The sequence below is a fragment of the Octodon degus genome, unplaced genomic scaffold, assembly GCF_000260255.1.
Source record: "Octodon degus isolate 3935 unplaced genomic scaffold, OctDeg1.0 scaffold00065, whole genome shotgun sequence".
Taxonomy (NCBI): domain Eukaryota; kingdom Metazoa; phylum Chordata; class Mammalia; order Rodentia; family Octodontidae; genus Octodon; species Octodon degus.
Genome location: NW_004524641.1, coordinates 3161531 through 3169478, shown reverse-complemented (window position 1 = coordinate 3169478; position 7948 = coordinate 3161531). Strand labels below are relative to the sequence as shown.

The 7948-nt window shown below is 40.4% G+C and overlaps 1 pseudogene; it reads left to right on the top strand.

Moving 5' to 3' along the window:
* The first annotated feature begins 6836 nt into the window (after nt 1–6836).
* On the top strand, nt 6837–7301 carry LOC101578793 (annotated as a pseudogene).
* The last annotated feature ends 647 nt before the right edge of the window (nt 7302–7948 follow it).

The following is a 7948-nucleotide window of genomic DNA, read 5'->3' as shown; positions in this document are numbered from 1 at the left end:
AAAATATAAATTTGCTATTTGTTTCTCAATAAAATTATGGAAAAAAAAACAGAAAACATAAATTTGTACACATTGAGAGACAACCTGACACTGCATAGTAAAATTCAGTCTGTGTAGGCTCTGTGATCCAGCGTTCCCATCCCTAAGAACACAACCTGGAGAAATCTCGTGTATGTGTCCTAAGAGACACTAGCAAGGCTGTATCTACAACAGTATAAGAGAAAACTAGGAAACCATCTAAATGCACTCAACAGAATAGAATAATCAGTTTTGGTACATTTTCATCATGAAACGCCATAAAGCAATAAAAATAAATAAATAACTGCAGCTACAAAGAGTAACATGGAGCTGGGTGTGGTGATGCACATCTGTAATGCCAGCACCAGAGAGGCTGAGGCAGGAGGATTACTTCGAGGGTGAGACCAGCCTGGGCTACAAAGTGAGCTCAAGGCCAGCTTGCGTAATGAGACCTCATCTCAGAAAAAAAAAAAAAAAAAAAAAAAAAAAAGAAGGGGGCTGGGGAGATGGCTCAGTGGAATAAGCGCTTCCCTGGCAAGTGCAAGGGTCGTCCTCATCTAAAAAAAAAAAAAAAAAAAAAAAAATCTGGGGACTTGGGATGTTGTTTTTTTTACAGTGGTAGGGGTCAAAACCAGGACTCAGCAAGCTAGGCTAGACTGTACATCACCCCACCCTCGAGCTACATCACAGCCCTGGAGAAGTACTTCTATGCATGATTCCTGTTTATTTAGTCATAGGCTTTAATTAAGCAGTGTAGGTTTTCACCAATCAAAGCATAGTATAAAATTATCTCAGAACCCTTTTGCTCATGATGGTTTTTATAACATTCAAAAAATAATTCTAGCAATGCTGTCACATAGAAACATATTGTGAGCCAAATACATATTTCATGCTTTCTAGAAGATACATTTCAAACTCTGATTGACATTTTTAAATTCTTGATGAAATGCTTGATACTCTTTTTCATACTAAGGTTTCAAAATCCAGTGTGTGTTTTCCACTTGCAGCATACTGGAATCAGAAGACCTCCCCCCACAAGTTCAGGCCTCATAGTCCCCAAAAGAATAAAGAGCCCCACACCAGATCTTGGGAGACTACAAGACCCTGTACCCTACAAAGAGCTCAGGTGTTAGCATTAACTAGAGGTAGGTGCCTTATTCAGACAGAACAATAGAATTAGTCATTTTTATTACATCTTTTCTCTTTATAACCTTGAATTTCCTCGGAATTAGGCCTAACAGGAACTTCTTGCAGAAGGGAAATCATAATGATTTGGAGTTCTTAAGCCCATTTTCCTCAGGAATCTAAAAAATCTTAAAACCATTGGCCCATTAATCAGCAGCTTTACAACAGACTAAACATATTCTGCCATTTTAATTCATGTCTATTTAGAAAAACTGATCCTTGGGCTACAATGACTAATACTACATGTGGAAACAGAAACTAAATCAGTCTAGGAACCCAGAGCCCGTGGCTCCCTTGAACCAACGCCCCTGCATGTTTGTTTAGGTTATTAAATTTTCTTTGTGTTCCACTTGTCCAGTTGCTCATGGATAATTCCTTCTGTTATTTCATATTCATAGTCATTTCAATATTCTCCAACTCTCCTTGCCACAGTTGGCTACAGGCAACAAATTCAATATGCTACCTTCATCCTGTATTTAGTAATGTTTCTAAAAAGAAATAAACAATTGCAAAAAGCTTTTGGTTCCTTATTTTTTAAGAAGCAGATATTATAATTTCTGTAAAACAACTTCTGCAGCAATAAAAGTCAAATACTGACTAATTACCAAAGAGCTCTGGAATGAGATTATCAATATGTATGGGATTTTTCTCCTGACTCATTTTTACTAGTTTGCATAAAGAAACTTGAATTTTTTAGTAAGCGTTGCTTAGTAAGTGTATTCATTTTCCAGTTCTAATTGCATAAAGGTGTCACTAATGAGAACTGAGCCTTGACTTCTGGGGACCCATTTGCATGCACGCCTGTGTTCATTTTCCAGGTCTTTCTCTACTTCTTCAATTGAATTTTAGCCATAGTGGCACAAAGTATTATTTAACTAACCTCCAGTGTATTGGTTTTCTGGTTTTCAGATTTCATAAACCAACAGAAATAAAGGTTTTCATTGAAAGGTTAGCATACAGTTGCTAATATCTTATTTTCCCCAGTTATGGTTCTCAGAAATTAAAACCTATTTATTTTATTACCAGCATTTCATTCAAGCAGTACTGTTCTAACATTAGCCTGCCGCAGAGTCACCAAGAGAGCTTGGAGACATGCAGGTGGCACCTGCAGAGATTCTGGTCCTGTAGGTCTGGGCCAGGACCCAGGAATCTGGCATTTCCAACAGGGTCACACATTACCGGGATGCCACCTGTCTGGGAATTATACTTTGGAAATTACTACTTTGAGGACAGGCCATTTCCACAGCAACAAATGGAGATAGGGGGAGTTTCTTTTTCTTTCTTTCTTTCTTTTTCTTTTCTTTTTTAATTTATGTATTTGGTACAGGGTCTCACTATGCAGCTCGGAATCGCAGTGATCCTCCAGTTTTTAGCCTCCCCAGCGCTGGGATTATGGGCGTGCACCACTACACCCAGACTCAGTCAGTGACTCATGGGGCCAGGGAGAATTTCTTAATAAAGGAGAATGGTTTATTTTCAGTAAACTTAGCTTTACTTTGCCTATTTCTCCCTAGTAAGTGGAAATTTCACCAACAAAAACAAGTCCTTGAAGTAGCATTTAAAGATAATGCCTGGGGCCAGGGAGTCCTGAGTTCAATTCCTGATCCCTGGTATCTCAAAAAAAAATTAAGTCGGGGGCTGGGGAGATAGATCAGTTGAATAAGCACTTGCCTGGCAAGTGCAAGGGCTTGAGTTCAATCCCCGGCCCGAAAAAAAAAAAAAAAAAAAAAAAGTTAAATTAACATTTAAAAAAATAAATAAAAATAAAAATAATGCCTGATGTCTCTGTTACTCTTTTCTAGTTGCTGAGACAAATACCGGACACCCAAAATGAAGGAAGGTGTGTTAGTTGATACATTGTGTCAACTTGGCTGAATCAGCTCCAGCAGTTCTCAGCGTGGGGTCCTAGCCCTGCAGGTGGGCAGGGCCCAGAATTAGAAAGGCTTCCTGCTGCCCTGCCCTGCTTCTGTGGAGAAGTCCGTCTTCGGAGGAGTTTCATCTTCGGGGCTGTGCCACTTTGGAGAAGCTCCGATTTTCACTGTGGAGCGCCGGTCTTTGCAGTCAGCGCAGAAGGAAGAGAGAGGCTTGGTGGATGCCACAGCTGCTGCTCCTCTGCTCGCCATTGTTTTCTGCTGCATGAACTGCTGTCATTTGCTCTGGAGTCAGCAGAATATGGACTGAACCCTCCATTAACTGTGCGCTAAATAAACCTTTCCTTCCTTCGGGTATTTGTCCCAGCAACGAGTAAAAAGTAACTAAGACAGAGGGAAAGATTTATTTAGCTCCCAGTCAGTGGAGGTTTCAGTCCATACTCAGCTGGCTGCAAGGCAGACTGACGCATGGCAGAGGGCAGCAGTTCATGGCTGCAAAACAGCAAGAGCCAAAGGGAGGAGTAACGGCCTCCTACAACGGCTACAGGGAGCAAGCCTGTCTCCCTTAAATTGCATTCAGGCTGTGGGCCCCAGGCTGTGTGTAATACTCACACCCATAATCCCAACAGCACTCACACTCGTAATCCCAGTGGATCAGGAGTTAATCATAAACTCTAGAAGTCTGCCCCATGACTGCATGAGGCTTTGCGGGGACAAATCCACACAAACAGAACACACCTGATAAGCAGCGCTAACCAACCACAGGTTGCTAATGAGCCCTTCCGATGTGGTTAGGCTGATCATTCAGACACACAAGCTTCATTAGCACATGGTTTCTCTTATTCCACTGAGCCATCTCCCTGGCCCCTCATGGTTTCTCTTAAATGAGAATTCCCAAAACATAAATAAAGAGCACAATTAAAGGCAGGTAGTAGCAGGTGGGAAGCTAGATCTTTCTCCAAAGGGAAGAGGATCGAGAGATGGAAGAGGGAGGGTGAAAGGGACGGAAAAAGGAGTTAAGGGGTGCTATGCATGTGGACCAACTCCCCATAAGGGAAGTAAACCTGTACTGCGGACATGTACTGATGCAGACAGACAAACACAAAGACAGACAGACAGACAATGCATATTTCATTCAAGAACATTCAAATGTGCACAGAACATTTCATTACTAATTTTTATATTGATTAGATTTCAAAATGATAACTTCTTAGGCAGAATTCGATAATAACTTTGTAAGTGATATCATTTTTGCACTTTAAAAATGAGGCAGCTAGAAAACCTTCACTGCCGTGGGTGACTCTTCTCGGATTCTATCACGTGGCCCTGCCCTGGCGGCACAGTTCCCGGCGTGGTCTGCAGTCAGGCAGCACCAGCAGCAGCACCCAGAACCTGGGAGAAGAGCAGACCCTCAGTTCTCATCGCAGACCCACTCGTGCAAATCCTAGTGATGGAGCCCAGCAATCTGCATTCAAAGAAGCCCTCCATGAGTTTCTGTCCAGTTTAAAGCATGAGAACAGTGCTTATCAGACTTTAATGTGCATACATATTACCCAGGGCTCTTTTAAAATTCAGATTCTAATCTACTTAGCAGGAGGTAGAATTCAAGGTTTTGCAATTTTAACAAGTTCCCACATGCAGCTGGAAGCTAGTGATTCCGAGTCATCGTTTGGGACATAAGACCCTGAAACATTTATTCTTTACAGAGACCTCTAACTAAAGCCCAGTACAAACAAACCAACACATGTCCCGAACTCCAAAGGGTTCACAGCACCCCAAGATTCCAGTCGGGCTGCTCCAAGGGAGATGAATTGTCTTCATCTGCCAGGAAGGATTTCACCAAGACCCTTTGAGAGGTATAAATAAATTCTTCCATTTAATTGTTTGCATTATCAGGCAACCTGCTGGGATCATCTAATAAGAAAGTGTGTGTTTGTGCTCCTATTTTCTCCAGTAGGTTAATGGTGATTCAATATATTTAGAGCTGGAAGCTACTTCTACAAGGCTGGAACATTTGAATGAAAAATGGGTGCTCCGGCTGCATCTCCCTTGGCAAAGCGATCCATTTAATCAGCCCTGTTGTTTATATCTAGATACGGGGTTTTAATCTGAGTTACTGGCTGCTGATTTCAACTCAGGAAAGGCAATGAGGACAAGGAAACTAAGAAATTCTTGAGCTATGCTGAGTTCACTTTGGGTTTACACATCGCGACAAAAGCCACACAAGAGATCAAGATTCCCTTTGGTTCCCTGGAGACTCCAAGACACAGCACATGCAAGAAACACTGTGGCCCCTCTGGCCATGCGGCACGTGCCTGTAATCCCAACACTCTGGGAGGCTAAGGCAGGAGGATCACCATTCATATACAGCCTGGCATCTTAGCAGTTTAGCAAGACTCTGTTTCCATACAGTTAAGTGAAATAACTCAGGCACAAAGAGCCAAATAGAAGATAGACAATAGAAAGTAGTGAGATCATTTTCAAATGGAAAAAGGATCAAGAGAGGGAAGGGGAAAAGGATTATGTACACGCACCAACTCCCCACAAGGAATATGCTCATTACATACTGTAAACATGTATTAATAAAAAACAAAAACTGAAAAAATAAAAAGTGCTAATGAAGCAACTCAGTGTCAAGACCCTTTGTGCATGCACTCACACACACATGCACACACGCGCACGCACACACACGCACACACATACACACACATCAGCACCATATGTAAGAGAGAAGTTATTTTTTCTGATTTCTTCTTTTTTCTGAGCCTACTATTATATTTTCCCTTACAACTTATTACAATAGAAAAAGACAGAAGGGCTGGTGAGATGGCTCAGTGGTCTAAAGCACCTACTTAGAACAAACTAAGCCAAGCAAAGCACAGGGACCAGGGTTCAATCCCCCAGCACCACATGCCAGCCAGCCCCGCCCCCTGGTGGGCTGAGCTGGCCACACACACACAAAATAAATAAATAAATAAATAAAATTAAAAATAAAAAAGAATCTTACAATCTAGCTGAGAAGATAGTGACCAATAGTGGCTTAGTTTTAACCATGCCATATTTTTTAAGAAGCTAGAATGTAGAAATGGAAAGTTAGGGAACATCATCTACAAAAATTTCTTTGAAATAAAGCTATAGAAAGTTTCATCACCTAAGCAAAATCTTTTTCATTGTTTACTATAAATGTAAAAAGAAATAAAAATAGAATTAAAGGGCAAGTTGGGTTTTTCAGGTAATTGTAATTTTTTTTTTTTTTTTTTTTGTGGAACCGGGGATTGAACTCACGCCCTTAGCGCTTGCCAGGCAGGTGCTTATTCTACTGAGCCATCTCCCCAGTCCCTGGTAATTGTAATTTAATACCTTTTCTTGGTCAAAAATTTTAATCATAGTACATAATTTGTATTATATAAGAATGTGCTATGTTTTAGCAAAATTATATATCATTTTTATTTTTACTACTATTTTGTATTCTCTTAAAAAATAAAAATAAATAAAAATTTTTCAAAGAGAATGTGCTATAAAATAGATTTGTGGTGTACCCACACACTTATCAATGTATGGAAGGGTTGTTTTCTCAACATTCACACAAGTTAATACCAACAATTATATTCAATTTATAAAATCCTTAATAAAAAAAAAAGTCTGTTTTATACCTCACCTCATTGACACTTGAAACCAGAACAATAAAATTAAAGGCTTGGATATTTGTGACAATTAATTCTGACACTGCTATAAATATAAAAGAATCATTTGAGATCCAAGATGGCAGCCAGCAGGAGGCTGATGAAGGAGCTTGAAGAGATCTGCAAATGTGGAATGAAAAACTTCCATAACATCCAGGTAGATGAAGCTAATTTATTGCCTTGGCAAGGGCTTATTGTTCCTGACAACCTTCCGTATGATAAGGGCGCCTTTAGAATTGAAATCAACTTCCCAGCAGAGTATCCATCCAAACCACCAAAGGTCACATTTAAAACAAAGTTCTGTCAGCCAAACCTTGATGAAAAGGGGCAAGTTTGCCTGCTGGTAATCAGTGCTGAGAACTAGAAGCCAGCGACCAAGACTGACCAAGTAATCCAGTCCCTCATAGCACTTGTGAATGACCCCCAGCCTGAGCACCTGCTCCGGGCTGACCTAACTGAAGAATACTCTAAGGACTATAAAAAATTCTGCAAGAATGCTGAAGAGTTTACAAAGAAATATGGGGAAAAGTGACCTGTGGACTAAAATCTGGCACAAATGATTCCAGCAAGTACAAGCAGAAACCCCGAACAGTACATTCAGACATCTGCAAAGCAGGACTCTGTGGAAAATAGGCACGTGCCACCACCTTTGCTTGTGGTAGCTAATAACTTTCTACAGTTTTCTTAATCAAAAGTGACCTAGTAACCTATAAAGAAAGGATTAAAAATTTGAGATATTCTAAATATACTCTGGTTTATCTTTGGATTATATAAATCATATATAATTTATATATAATTTATTTATTGTTTAGACAAAGTAAGAATAGGTTCTATAAACCACTGGCTTAAGTACAATACAGAAAAGGTTAAATTCAAATGTTCATTGAACTTAAAATCAAGCTGTTGGTGTGTTGTGCCTGGCTTTAGGTATGTGTGCTCATCATAGTGGGCAGGGGTGGATAGCAACTGATTTGTCAGATAAGCACCCTGTAGAATCCACTGAAGAAAAGGAGGTGTCCCGTTGGGCCTAGACATTTACCAGGCCATCCCTTGCGTATGACACACAAACCTCCTCTGGTCACACAGAATAGCAATGACTTTCACTTATACAGACTTGGTGTTGCATCCCAGCTGTTCCAATTACTGCACAAGTCACTGTGTCTGCCTGAGCCCAGCTCCTCAACTGAGTGA